The 12,469-nt window shown below is 52.5% G+C and overlaps 1 protein-coding gene and 2 long non-coding RNA genes across 10 annotated transcripts in view; 1 reads left to right on the top strand and 2 right to left on the bottom strand.

Annotated features, from left to right (window-relative positions):
* The window catches only part of LOC311618477, a 384,318-nt gene that overhangs the window by 287,743 nt on the left and 84,106 nt on the right, over nt 1-12,469 (bottom strand). The window lies entirely within an intron of this gene.
* The window catches only part of RARRES1 (retinoic acid receptor responder 1), a 32,125-nt gene that overhangs the window by 17,530 nt on the left and 2,126 nt on the right, over nt 1-12,469 (bottom strand). The window lies entirely within an intron of this gene.
* On the top strand, nt 12-11,617 carry LOC311618476. Of its 5 annotated transcripts, none has more exons than XR_014794334.1 (6): nt 12-594; nt 1,426-1,556; nt 6,749-6,909; nt 7,556-7,701; nt 7,846-8,020; nt 9,895-11,616. It is a non-coding gene; the product is annotated as an uncharacterized lncRNA (long non-coding RNA). The 5 variants fall into 5 exon arrangements; XR_014794337.1 differs by having other exon boundaries at nt 7,846-10,078; nt 11,341-11,611; XR_014794333.1 differs by having other exon boundaries at nt 7,513-7,701; nt 7,846-11,617.

Below are 12,469 nucleotides of genomic sequence, written 5' to 3' on the forward strand. Positions count from 1 at the left end.
CGTACCTTTTTTTAGTAAAAGGCTTATCTTTTTCGAAGCACAGGGAAGCAAGCGAGGAGGGATGCGTACCCTCTGTGGGAGAGCCCGGGTAGCAGAGCCTGTGAGCTGAGCCTGTGAGCTGCCTGCCTCGCCGATCTGATTTCCTTACTTCGTTTTAATTAGGCCTCTTAAAAGCATCTACATTTTGCTCAGAATAAGATGTTTACATTTCTGATGGCACTTTGTCCCCTATCAAGATGCAGCCCTTTTATCTCCACCGAGGCCTCTCCTCTCTCCCTTCCTCTGAGTCACAAGCTCCCCAGAGCCTGGCTGGTCTCCGGAGATAAGTGGCCTCTCGGCCTGCGGGCCTTCCTCGGGGACATGGTGTGCCACGTGTCTCAGGCTCCCATCGCTTTAGGACTGTGCTCTACGCAGGTTAAAATCACTCTGCGACCAAAAGGTCCTTGTCCACCATCCTGCCTGGGACGTGCTGGGTGTCCCCCTGTTGGGCGCGTGTCCTGGGTGCAGAGTCCCAGAACAGAAGGCCCTGCCCTGGGCAGTGAGGTCGGGAGAAGGACGCAGGGCCCAGCACTGTGGGATCTGACTCTGGATGAGGTAAGAGATATGGAAGGGTCACTGGAGAACGGATCCAGCCTTGGGATGGGGAAGTCAGCTGAACTTTGGATCTGAACTCTGAAGATTAAGAAGGAATTGGCTTTGGGGCTGGGGTTGGGGGAGGGGAGCTGGGAAAGGGTTCAGCACAGAAGGAGCAGATGGCTGGAGGCGGGAGGGCAGTCAGGGGCCCTCAGGAAGGACAGGCTCAGGAAGAGGCAGGAGCGGCCCCTGCAGGCTCCCGGGAGGGTTTGTCCTCAGAGAAATGGGAAGCCAGGGGCCGGGAGGAAGAGAACTGAAAGATTGCTCTGAGATGGAAGGTGAGAGCTGGTGCTGCAGCGAGGAGGTGTCTGGTGCGGAGGCAGGGGCTGCAGGCGGCCAGGTGACCACGGTGGGGACTGCAAATAGAGAGAAGCAGGTGGTGGGCAGACAGGGGTCTTACTAGGATGGAAACTAGTGGCTCTCAACCTTTCTAATGCCACGACCCTTTACATATCTGTGTTTTCCAATGGTCTTAGGCAACCCTGCTAGTGGTTGAGAACCACTGCTGTTAGAGCCTAAGACCATCGGAAAACACAGATATTTACATTACAATTCATTAACAGTAGCAAAATTACAGTTATGAAGTAGCAACGAAAATAATTTTATGGTTGGGGGGTCACCACAACATGAGGAACTGTATTAAAGGCTTCTGGCATTAGAAAGGTTGAGAACCACTGATGTAAACACAAACAGTTCTGTAATTCAAGATCAGAAATTATCGCTAGAATGCACGTTTCATATTAGGACATTATTAAGCCAACCACATTGAAAGGATGTTTGTGTTACAGAAAGCCAGCCAGCCAGCCTGCCTGCCGGGCCCGAGGGGACCGCCATGAGCACTGCACGGGCCTCGATGCCAAAAGCTCTGAAGGCCGGCTCAGCCCCATGAGCACCTGGAGAAACGCAATCAAGGAAGCAGTGAGGTACCCCAGCACCATGAGCAGCATGCAGTGAATTAGAGAGGGCAGGGCCAATCCTCTGCCGGAACGGGGGAGATTGCTCCTGCGTGTCTGGTGGGAGGGTGCCCAGAGGCAGCCCGGGTCAGGGGGAGGGGGCAGTCTGGACCACGGGGTCAAATCAAGTTACCTGCACCCTCCAATTTGGCTACCTCACTTCTGGTTCTGTCTCCATGGAAATTGGCACAGGGCCTCATAAGGGCCTCACAGAAGGATGCTCCTGGAGGCAGAGTGTGTGTGTGTGTGTGTGTGTGTGTGTGTGTGTGTGTGTGTGTGTGGTATGTGTGTGTGTGGTGTGTGTGTGTGTGTGTGTGTGTGTGTGTGTGTGTGTGGTGGGGGGGAGTTGGAGGCAATCTGGTGTCCCCTCCTGGGGGCAGGGGAGGGCAGGTAAACAGGGGGGTGCCTGCCATAGAATGCCATGCAAACTGGTCACACATATGGCAACACAGACAGACCCTGAATGCTCTGCTTGAAAACAGAAACCACGAAGTGCATGGCATACATTTATTCAAGTTTGCACACAAACCAACAATGCCTTTTCTAAGAGCACTGCAGTCAGAATAATACACATAAGACCGTTTCTAGTAGTTGCCTCTGGGAGGTTGGGGTGAATGAAAAGAGACATAAGAGAGAATAAATACACAAACAAGACGGAACCAAAAAGTTGCTCCCTCCACTTTGTACCTGGACCGCAAGCACAGCACCAGGCTTTATAAAGCACAGAACGTCCCCGACCCGCGTGCTTGAGTGTGGACCTATGAACCAGGAGGTCTCAGACTCCCCGTCAGGGCACATGCCCTGGTTGTGGGTTCAATCCCCAGTGTGGGATGTGCAGGAGGCAGCCAATCAATGATTCTCTCTCTCTCTCTCTCCCTTCCTCTCTCTGAAATCAATAAAAATATATTTTGGGAGGAAAAAAAATAGAAAGGAAGTCATTTAACAGCAAATTAAGTCCATAGTAACTCCAGTGGATGCCCCCTCCCTGTATCTTAAGCTTGGGTCTTTGTTTTTTTTACATAGATGCATTAGATTTGAGGAGTAAACTGCCCACTGTGTGTTGGCTCCACATCTAGAAGCTCAAGGTCAGGTGGTCCTCCCCCCAAGTTGCTACAGCCACATGGTGCAAAGCTACTCTTCAAACACAAAAGCTAATCAGACATTTTTTGCATGAGCCGACCTGGTGCTGGGAGGAGGGGGCCCCGGCTGGCTCCCGAGGGAAGGAGTGGTCCTGGAGCAGCGGATCTCAGCCCCAGTCCCTCTTCCCCGGCACCGGGGGACTGCCCATCTGTGAAACAGATCAGGAAGTCTCACATCCCTCTCTCCGAGTGCAGCCAGAGGCCCTCACATTGTTCTCATACTTTCCAGAGTTAAGGCTCTGTATATAAAGGAAAACTCGGGAAACAAAGCCAATGACCCTGAGACAGGATGCCCTGAAGAGATGAATAGCTCTTTGCCTCAGATTTCTTTTTAATTACAGTCCTCCCTGCTTATCGGAGGGGATACCATCCAAAATCCCAGTAGAGACCTGGAACCCCATATATATATGTTATTTCTATACCTACCCACCTACCTACCTACCTACCTACCTACCTACGATAGATAATGTTTAATTTGTACATTAGGCACCGGGAGAGACTAGCACCAATAACTAATAATCAAATAGAGCAATGTGCTGTCAAAGGAGTGATGTGACTGTGGCCTCGCCATCCTTGTCTCTTAAAACATCTGATAACGGCGGTGGCTGCTGAGTGACGGCGCAGTGTATACAGCGAAGGGATGATTCATGCCCGGGGCAGAGATTTCATCACGCTACTCAGAATAGCATCCATTTAAACTTATGAATTGTTTATGTCTGGAATTTTCCATTTAGTATTTTCGGACCAGCGATGACCGCAGGTAACTGAAAGGGGGTGCGGGGTGGGAAGGTGTGGGAAAGAAACACTGGATGGGGGAGGGGGGTCCTACTGTCTGCAGAAGAGGGGACTCGGGTACTGTCCCCGGAACTAAATGCTGGGCAACCAGGGACCTTTAATGACACGGTTTGGGTTCTAACTTGTTTCTTTTTTTCTTTTTTCTTTTTTTTTTCTTGCTGCCCTGAATAAGGACAGAATCCAGCCCCCCCCCCTCGAGTCCCCCCCCCCCCCACCCCCCACGCCTCACCACGGGCTCCTGAGGGGAGCGGTCAGCACTTGGATTTGGGGCTTTGCTGGCAGTCAGCTTGGAGGTGGGGGAGGAGACAGGCCATTCATTTCCTTTTTGAGAAAGTGTATCAGGAATGCCTTCAAAGGACTGAACTCATCGTGTGTGTGTGTGTGTGTGTGTGTGTGTGTGTGTGAGTGTGTGTGTGTGTGTGAGTGTGTGTACTTGCTTCGGCAGAAAAAAAATGGCCCTCAAGTCCTTATCAAATCAATACCAAACACTTACTCACTGCTGTGTGTAAAGCATCCCGCTAGTCACTGGGCAGGGATCATGATAAAAGCAATTACATGTACAGCTGAGCTCTCCCACCCACATGTGGTTCTTACATGGTACCCGTGCCACTCACTACATCACCAGGCCCCTTGGGGGTGAAGACTGCTGTTATCCTTGTGTTTTTCTTCCCTTTTTTTAAGAGGGAGTGGAAGGGAGGGAGGGAGTCAAGGTCATGAGGTCACGATGGTGAGTGAGGGCCAGGCTGGAGGAGGCCTCCTGCAAGGACTTGGGTCTCAAACTTGAGCTGCAACAGAATCTCCTGTGAGATCTGAGTCAGGAAGCCTGGCTGGCACCTGGGAGCATGCATGTTGACCCGTCTAGGGGCTGCTGCTGCCGGTCCACGCACCTCGCAGGGAGGCATTCTCTCTGGAAGCTGAGACCCTGAGACCCCGAGGTGCGGCAGGAAGTGGGGAGTCGCTCTGTGCCAGCCACTAGAATGCAGCAGGATGCGGACAGGGCCACGAGCTCTCTCCAAACGCCCGAGGGCATCAGGACTAAACGAAGGGTAGGATCATAACCTCAAAGCGGGGTGTCCTGGAGTCTCGGGTGAGCCACGTCCTGGCGCCTTAGAGACTCCCAGAGGCAGGCCTGCCCTCTGCGCCCTCCAGTGACAGGCGCTTTCCCGAGCAGAGGGCAGGCCGGGCGAAAACAGCCCCCTGCCCAGAGCATCCCTCCTTGCTCCCCGGGAACAGCCGCTGCCATATGCACCCCCCCCCCCCCCCCCCACGGTCCATCCGCACATGCCAGAAGCACCGCCACCCCGCGGGTCTGCTTCCAGCAGGAGGCTGTGCCCGTCACACACAGAGCTTGTCCTCCGGTGATCGGATCAGAGAGCAGGCCGCCAGCGCCTGTCTGGACTGTGTTTGCGGAGGATAAGATACACTGTTTAAGTAAAAGGAAACCTGAGGGACGTGATGAGGGGTGGAGCATAGGTGCTGTTTACTCCAAGACACATTTTGGAAATGGTACACCCCTCGTCAAGTCACTCCAAACCTCCCAGCGAAGGGAAGGGCTGCCCCCCCCCCCCCCCCCCCCCCCCCGCCGCCGAAAAAAGAAAAGAAAAAAAAAGCCTTGCTGTGCTGGAAAACAAATCAGTTTCACTAAAGAAGAGGTGTTGACAGGAAGCCAGGAAGGCTGCTCAATAACCTTAATTGCTCTAACCTTTAGTTGAGATATTGTTAGCTGAAGCAGCCTCCACCTTGTTTGTTCCGTGTAAGTTTCTGTTATTTCCTGCCTAAGGGCTACATGTAAATTTCTGTTTATGTGGCCTAAGACGGTTTCCCCAAAGCCTCAATAAAAGGGATGGCAGGGCCAAAGCAGTGAGTAGTTCTCCCACTAGAGTTGGACTACAGCCTGGTCCCCCAAATCGCCAAGTTGAATTTCTTCAAGTCTCTTTTCATTTGTGTGCGGCCCTTCTCCAGAACCCGAACCTTGAATTGGAACTCTTTCCACGCGGGCCTTGAAAGAGATTCCTATATTGCTGTCCTCCGTGGAGGGAGCCCCAGAACACTGGTCTTCTCCCAGGACGCGATTCTGCTCAAAGCGAATCTCGGACAGAAGCGCTGCGCTGTGGGGAGAGGCTGTCCCTTGTTTCTCTGCTTTCGGACGCTCAGCAGGGTCCCACTGTGTTGCCTCAGAGCCGGTGGTGACAACTTCAAGTTCACGTCTGCAGGTTGGGGCGGGTGGCGGGCGGTCAAACCCCCAGGGGCCGCTCCTCCCCCCTCCTGGGCCTCCCTGGCCTGACAGACTCGCTTCTAAACGTCCCCCGCGGCCCCCACAGCTGGGAAGAGAACATAAATGTCGTGTGAGAGAAAACGTCTTTGCTGGAGAAGGTTAGCTGTATGAGTCAGGCTTAGCTGGAGACAAGTAAACAGCCCATTTGTGGATAGAAACTGCTGTGCTGTCTTATGTCCGGACAGAGCGTGTGTCAGTGTCTAACATTATAGCCCAGGCTCCTCTTCCTGCATCTCCCCTCTCTCAGGCAGGGCACCCCAGACAGAGCGAGTGTAGCGCATGCAGCCGAAGTTGTTGACTTTCGGGTCAAGGCCCATCCAAGGGCTCCCAGCAGATGTTTGCACAGGGACTCTTGGCTCCAGGAGGTTAAGGTGGAGAGAGAGATGGTACCCCATGTGTCCATCTGTGTTTAGCCAATGGTGGGTGCCTTGGCTCTTTGCCAGGAGCCAGAGTGGGAATGGCCTCAAGCTGTGCTCTCTGCTTTCCCGCCAGCTCAGGGCGGGGCCGAGTAGGAAAGTCTGGTTGTAAGGAGGAGGTGAGGAGTGGTCTCTCCTTCCCTCCTCCAGGGGGCCAGGAATGGTTAGGGCCTGGCCTGGCCTGGCCTCCTGTTCCAGTGTCCAATGGTCCCAGCACCCTTCCAGCTACCTTTGCTTTCCTTTTTCCTTTTAAAATGTTTGATATTTGCCCAAATGGGTTTGGCTCAGTGGATAGAGTGTCGGCCTGCGAACCGAAAGGTCCTAAGTTCAATTCTGGTCAAGGGCATGTACCTTGGTTGTGGGCACATCCCCAGTAGGGGGTGTGCAAGAGGTAGCTAATCGATGTTTCTAACTCTCTATCCCTCTCTCTTCCTCTCTGTAAAAAAAAAAAATCAATAAAAAATATATATTTTTTAAAAAGAAGGTATTCAGGAAATATTTAAAAATAATAAAATGTTTGACATCTGTCTCTTGCAGGGCCCTATGCCAGCTAGTGCTGTGGAGGAAGTAAAGAGTCGTACTGCCTTCCGCCCTGCAGAAGCAGGCACGCGTGCAGAGCAGAAATAAACTGGCTGTAGAGGAACAAGCAGAAAGCAGCCTGGCCAACAGCAGGGTGGGAAGGACAGGCACTTTCAGAGGTGAGGAGATCACCTGGGTTGTGGAGCTCAGCCTGGCAAGAGGTGGAGCAAGAGCTGCCAATCCCTCCTTTGTCCAGCAATGTTCCTGCGTGAGCTCAGCCTCCCGGAGCTAGTGGTGGGAGGCTGGCTGACAATCACCCCCGAAGGTGCCCACCGGGTTCATGTGAAGGTCACTTTACATGGCAAAGGGCACTTGGCCAGTGTGACGGGCAGAGTAGCCAGGGTCCTTACAGGAAGGAGTCAGCAGGGTTGCATTGAGGGGATGCTTCGCTGCAGGCGTTGAAGATGGGGGGTGGGGCCAGGAGCCAAGGAGTGCAGGTGGCCTTTAGAAGCCAGAGAAGGCAAGGAAGTGGATCTCATCGAGTCTCCAGAAAGAGCGCTGTCCTTCCAAAACTTTGATCTTAGCACAGTGAGATCCATTTCGGAATTCTGACCGGAATTATAAGAGAATAAATATGCTACCAAGTTTGAGGTAGGTGACATTTGTTACAGCAGGGGAGCTAATACAGAGACAAAGTTGCTTGTGATCATAAATGGCCTGTTCTGGGTGGGCAAGTCCCCTTGGGGCCTTTAGGGATGGAATAGCATGCATCTTGCACACAGAGATGGCGAAGACCCCCTTACATAATGTGGCTTTCCTGACTAGAGACTTCCCAAACAACCACAGGCACCCAGTGCGGAGAGCTGCTGTGGTTACGACCCAACCACCGTGGGTCCAGGTCTGCACAGACCTCTTCATCTCGGGCACCATCACAAAGGCAAACAAACGTCAAGGCCGCATAAATCTCCAGGGTGAGTCGTTGCCAACATGCTGAGATCAGGGAGTGTGAGTGAGTGTGTGTGTGTGTGTGTGTGAGTGTGTGTGTGTGTGTTTGACATTCCATGTCTCATAAATACCAGTCTTTCTGCGGCTGAGTGTTTCCATTTGCTCTTCAGCAGAACAACGTGGGCCCTTTGAGGAAGAGCGTGCAGCCAAGCCCGCCTCCTGGTGGTTAAATCCACACCCTACCACCAGGGGACGTTATTTGGGGTCGCAACGAACACTACGATCACATGCATCCTTACCTAAGACAGCACATGTAGCAAGACAAGTGGAAAACGTTGCAGGCTGGTAAAAAACGTTTGTGGTTCAAACAATCCTATCTAATAAAGAGGGAATATGCTAATTGACCCTCATGCCATCACAAAGATGGCAGTGCCCACAGCCAATAAGGAGGGAATATGCTAATTGACTGTCCTACCCTCAAATATGATGGCACCCACAGCCAATAAAGAAGGAATAATGCTAATGGCCACCTCAAATATGGTGGTGCCCACAGCCACAAGATGGCAGTGCACAGTCCCTTCAGCCCTGCCAGGGTGGCAAGTAAATGGCAAGGCCAGGCCACCCCCAGGCAGGTCGGGCCTCGCCTTGTGCCTGCCTCCGGAGTCCCCCAGTCCCCTCAGGACGCCAGCTGCCTAGGGCTAGCCCAAGGCCCAGGCAAGCCTCAAATGTTGGCTGCCCAGCTTTCCAGGGCTGGCCTGAGGTGTAGGCAAGGGTTGGATGGCAGCTGCCCAGGATTGCCCGAGGCTCAGGTAACCAGGCTGGGCTGAGGCTTGCGCTGCCAGCAGTGGCAGCAGCAGAGGTGTGATGGGGCATCGCCTTCCCCTGATGATTGAGTTCCTTCCTGCCCCTGAGGGCTCCCAGACTGTGAGAGGGGGCGGGGCTGGGCTGAGGGACTCCCCCCGCCCCCCTCCAGTGCATGAATTTTCATGTACCGGGCCTCTATTTTATTATAAGCTGGTTAATGGCATCCAGGAGCAACTGGCTCGGGTGACCGGGGCAAAGAGCCAAGGAGGCCAAGGCCAAAATCCAGGCTCCAGGGCCAGGTGGCCTGTCCTACCGCAAGCTGGACTCAGACTCTGCAGTCAGGCAGGAGGCGGGTCAGAGACTGTGGGTACATACCTGCACCCCACCAACAGGAGCAGGGCCGGGCAGGAAGGAGGGCCAGAGCCTCCCGTTCTGTGCCTGCGGGATCCTTAGGTTTCCCCCGCAGGGCAGTGTGAGGGACCTGAAGAGCCATGTTCGTCTCACAACCCCACCCCCATGTCTGTTCTTCCGTGAGGTCTGTAAAAGCACTTAGGAGCCTTCCTTGCATGAAGGGAAAGATCATTTCACGTCCGTGTTTTATTACTGATCTCTCCCCCCTCCGTTTTCATTGCGGCCTGTCTCCCGCTCCAGTTTTTCCTTAATGTGCTGCTTTCCTATTCTTGTGAACAATCATCTCCGAACTGTCGGCGTTAGTGGAGAGAAGACTTCAAGGAGAGCAGTAATTAGATGGATCGTGCGGTACTGTAGTGCTTTATAGAAGGAACGGTGATAAAAGAAGGCTTTTCTTAGCAGGGTAGGTGGTCCCCTAACTGCCTGTGGCTCAGAGGACAGGCTCCTGTCTACCGTTGGCCACAGGGACGGGCGCCCGCAGGAACCGGGACCCGAGCCCAGCCTGCCTGCCTGGGGGCCGGCTGCTGCTCGACCAAAGTCACTTGTTTTGCTCCCAAACTTGCTTAAGGCGGGGGGTACGTATAACCTCATTGCACAGGTAAATGTTATATAAACTGGTGAAGAGAGGGCAGGGAAAAGGTGCCATGTCCATGCAATCCAAGTATGCTGTAGAAGGAGTCAATAAGGTCTCTCAAACTCTTGCTGTTGAATTGGGTGCGGGTGAGTCAAGACGGGGCCAGAAAAGGGAAGGAAAAGCAGAGGAGGAAGCACTGTGCTCTCAGCACGTGCTCCCTCCACGGTAAGTAAACCACACACATCACAGCTCCTCCTAGGTGTGTCTTCTCGCGATAGAGACTACAATGAAGTAGCCTTAGCCCTATCCCCAAAGACAGGGGATACCTTTACATTCAAATGGACTTTAATTTCAATGGAAGCTATTCAGGGATGTGTATAACTCTCCACCACACTTTGGTCAATTGTTTCAATTATGTTTCTAACCACAGATCTGGTCCAGGCCAGAGGGCATTCATTCCCCTGGAGTGACCCAGCCCCAAACACCAGCTGATTCCCCAGTGGGTTGATCAGCCAGCCTCTCTCCACATCAGGAAAGGGCTGGCCTCTCTCAGGCTGCTCCGGCAGGGGCCAGAGGTCCCAGGGCTTGCTGAGTGGCCAGAGACTTGTCTATGGGTGAGTAGTGGGGAGTGAGCCTGACCCAGGATACCCTAAGTAGCACCAGGCCCAATGGCCCACCGTTGACTCCGAGGCTGTGCCATGTGTATCACAAAAGTAGCAGCTTCCTGGGTCATGGAAGATGAGGGTAAGGCCGTGAAGGAGATGGCATCAGGCGGGGGCAGCAAGGGAGCAGAACCCGGGGGCTGTGACTTCTTCAATCAGTAAACAAAGCAAAACAGAATGCTCACTTGGTCTTCACCAGTTAGCACTGATTTCTTATACTTACAGTTCCTGCCACAGCCATTACTACATTTCACCACTAGAGGGCAACAGTGTGACTATAATGAGGGATTCTTGCAGAACCAAGGAATCACTTAGCACCTTGGTGGGCAAATTGTGGCTGTCGAGCCAAATGCGGCTCTTTGGCATCTTGAGTGTGGCTCTTCCACAAAATACCATGGCCTGGGCGAGTCTATTTTGAAGAAATGGCATTACAAGAAGTTTAAGTTTAAAAAATTGGGCTCTCAAAAGAAATTTCAATTGTGGTAGTGTTGATATTTGGATCTGTTGACTAATGAGTTTGTCGACCACTGACTTAGCATCATGGCATTTTGGAGCTGAGAGATATCTTAATAATTTGGTTCACCGGCTTTCAATTTTGTTCAGCTGAGAAACCCATAGAAAGAACCACATTCTTCAGCCCCATGAACCAAGAGGTCACAGTTCAATTCCTGGTCAGGGCACATGCCAGGTTGCTGCTCCATCAGAGAGGGCAGGGGGTTGGGGGCCACGTGCAGAAGGCAGCCGATCAATGATTCCCTCTCATCATTAATGTTTCTATCTCTTTCTCCCTTCCTCTCTGAAATAATATATAACCACATTCTTCATAATGACCTAGTTCATACATATATATTTGAAACATTTTGAGGTACTACTTACTGGTATTTCTGCAATGTACCCTAACAGTTGGTATTCCAAATGATTGCAGTAAAAACAAACAAAAACCACACAAAACAACTGCTACCTACTAAATTGATTCCATAACCCACTAGTGGGCCATTCGTTTGAAAACTCTGACTTGGCCCCAGCATCTTGTCTTACAAAGGGACATGCTGACCTTGAGGATGGAGAGAGACCCCTCCAGGTGTGCTTTTCACCCACCCGGCCCCCTGCTCACCCTGGGGTCAGTCCTGGATGCACCACAGACAAGGAGCACTCACTCTGAAAAGGCACTTGTTAGGTCTGATCAGATAATTGAATCAATACCCCTCCCCTAGGAACTGACCTTTAGACCATTTCACCGTGGGCATTCCACTTGCCTAGACCACAATCCGCTTGCTAAGACCGTTCTCTCTCCCATCGGACTGCCCAGAATCCGAACCTGCACAGAGAACTCTCCGCCCAGAAAAAGCCCGCCAAAAGCCGTTTACAGACCGCTGACTCCTGTCACTGGGTGCTGGAGCCATCCCGGCTCAGCCACCTGGTGTGCAGATGATCGAATAAATTCATAATTCCTCACCATTCTGGCCTGGTGCATTCCTCCTTCGGTGACCTGACAGCACTGACTGGATAAAGACTGCAAACCTGAGTTTTGGGGACCTGCCATTTTCACTTATCAATGCTTTGGCCTCATAAGTAGAAATTACTAAGTTGCTACATTGAAAGCTTCATGAGGGTGGGGTCGCTGCTCCTCACTAAGGCAGCCGAGTGGCTGCCAAACTGAGCGATTCTTAGAGGCCTTCCTACTGACCCCACCCCAACCTAGGATAGGGCCATACTTACTACCTAGCCCAGGGCCTGGCACACAGTAAGTGCTCAATGGACGAGTGGATGAATGGCCTGTCCCTCAGTCTAATGGTATCTAACCCTTTTATACTTTAGCATTGGTGCTCAGATCACCTTATACGGCTCTTAAGGATAACTGGCATGGTGGGCAGGACATGAATTGTTTCCATTCCAAGTGGGAAAATAGCCGGAGAGGACTCACAGGACCTTCTCTGCAGGTTGTGCGGCTCCTTGGAGGCAAAGCAAGGCGCTGGAATGTGGGTTTCCTACAGTACGTCACCTCCTGCTCCCCGTATTTTGGGAAGGCAGTCCATGGCAGTGCCTCAGTGAGAGCCGGCACTTACTCTGGGCCACCTCTTCTGCTTCTGCCACCCCCAAGGACCCTGGCGTGCTGTTGTCACAAGCCCCCAGGCTGCCTGGATCACCTGGAGGTGAGCCCTTGTAGTGGTGATATTTGGAGGAGGCAGGAAAATATTGTAATTTCACTGAATTCCTGGGAGAAACTGTGGCCTCTAGACTAGCGATCCTTGGCACTGGAAGTTCCTAATGATGTCTGGCGTGGTTTTCTGTGGGGAATCCCCCTGCTGGGAACCCAGGAGCAGGTATCAGGAACGCCCTCTG

This window comes from Pipistrellus hanaki, assembly GCF_964339955.1.
Source record: "Pipistrellus hanaki genome assembly, chromosome: 2".
Taxonomy (NCBI): domain Eukaryota; kingdom Metazoa; phylum Chordata; class Mammalia; order Chiroptera; family Vespertilionidae; genus Pipistrellus; species Pipistrellus hanaki.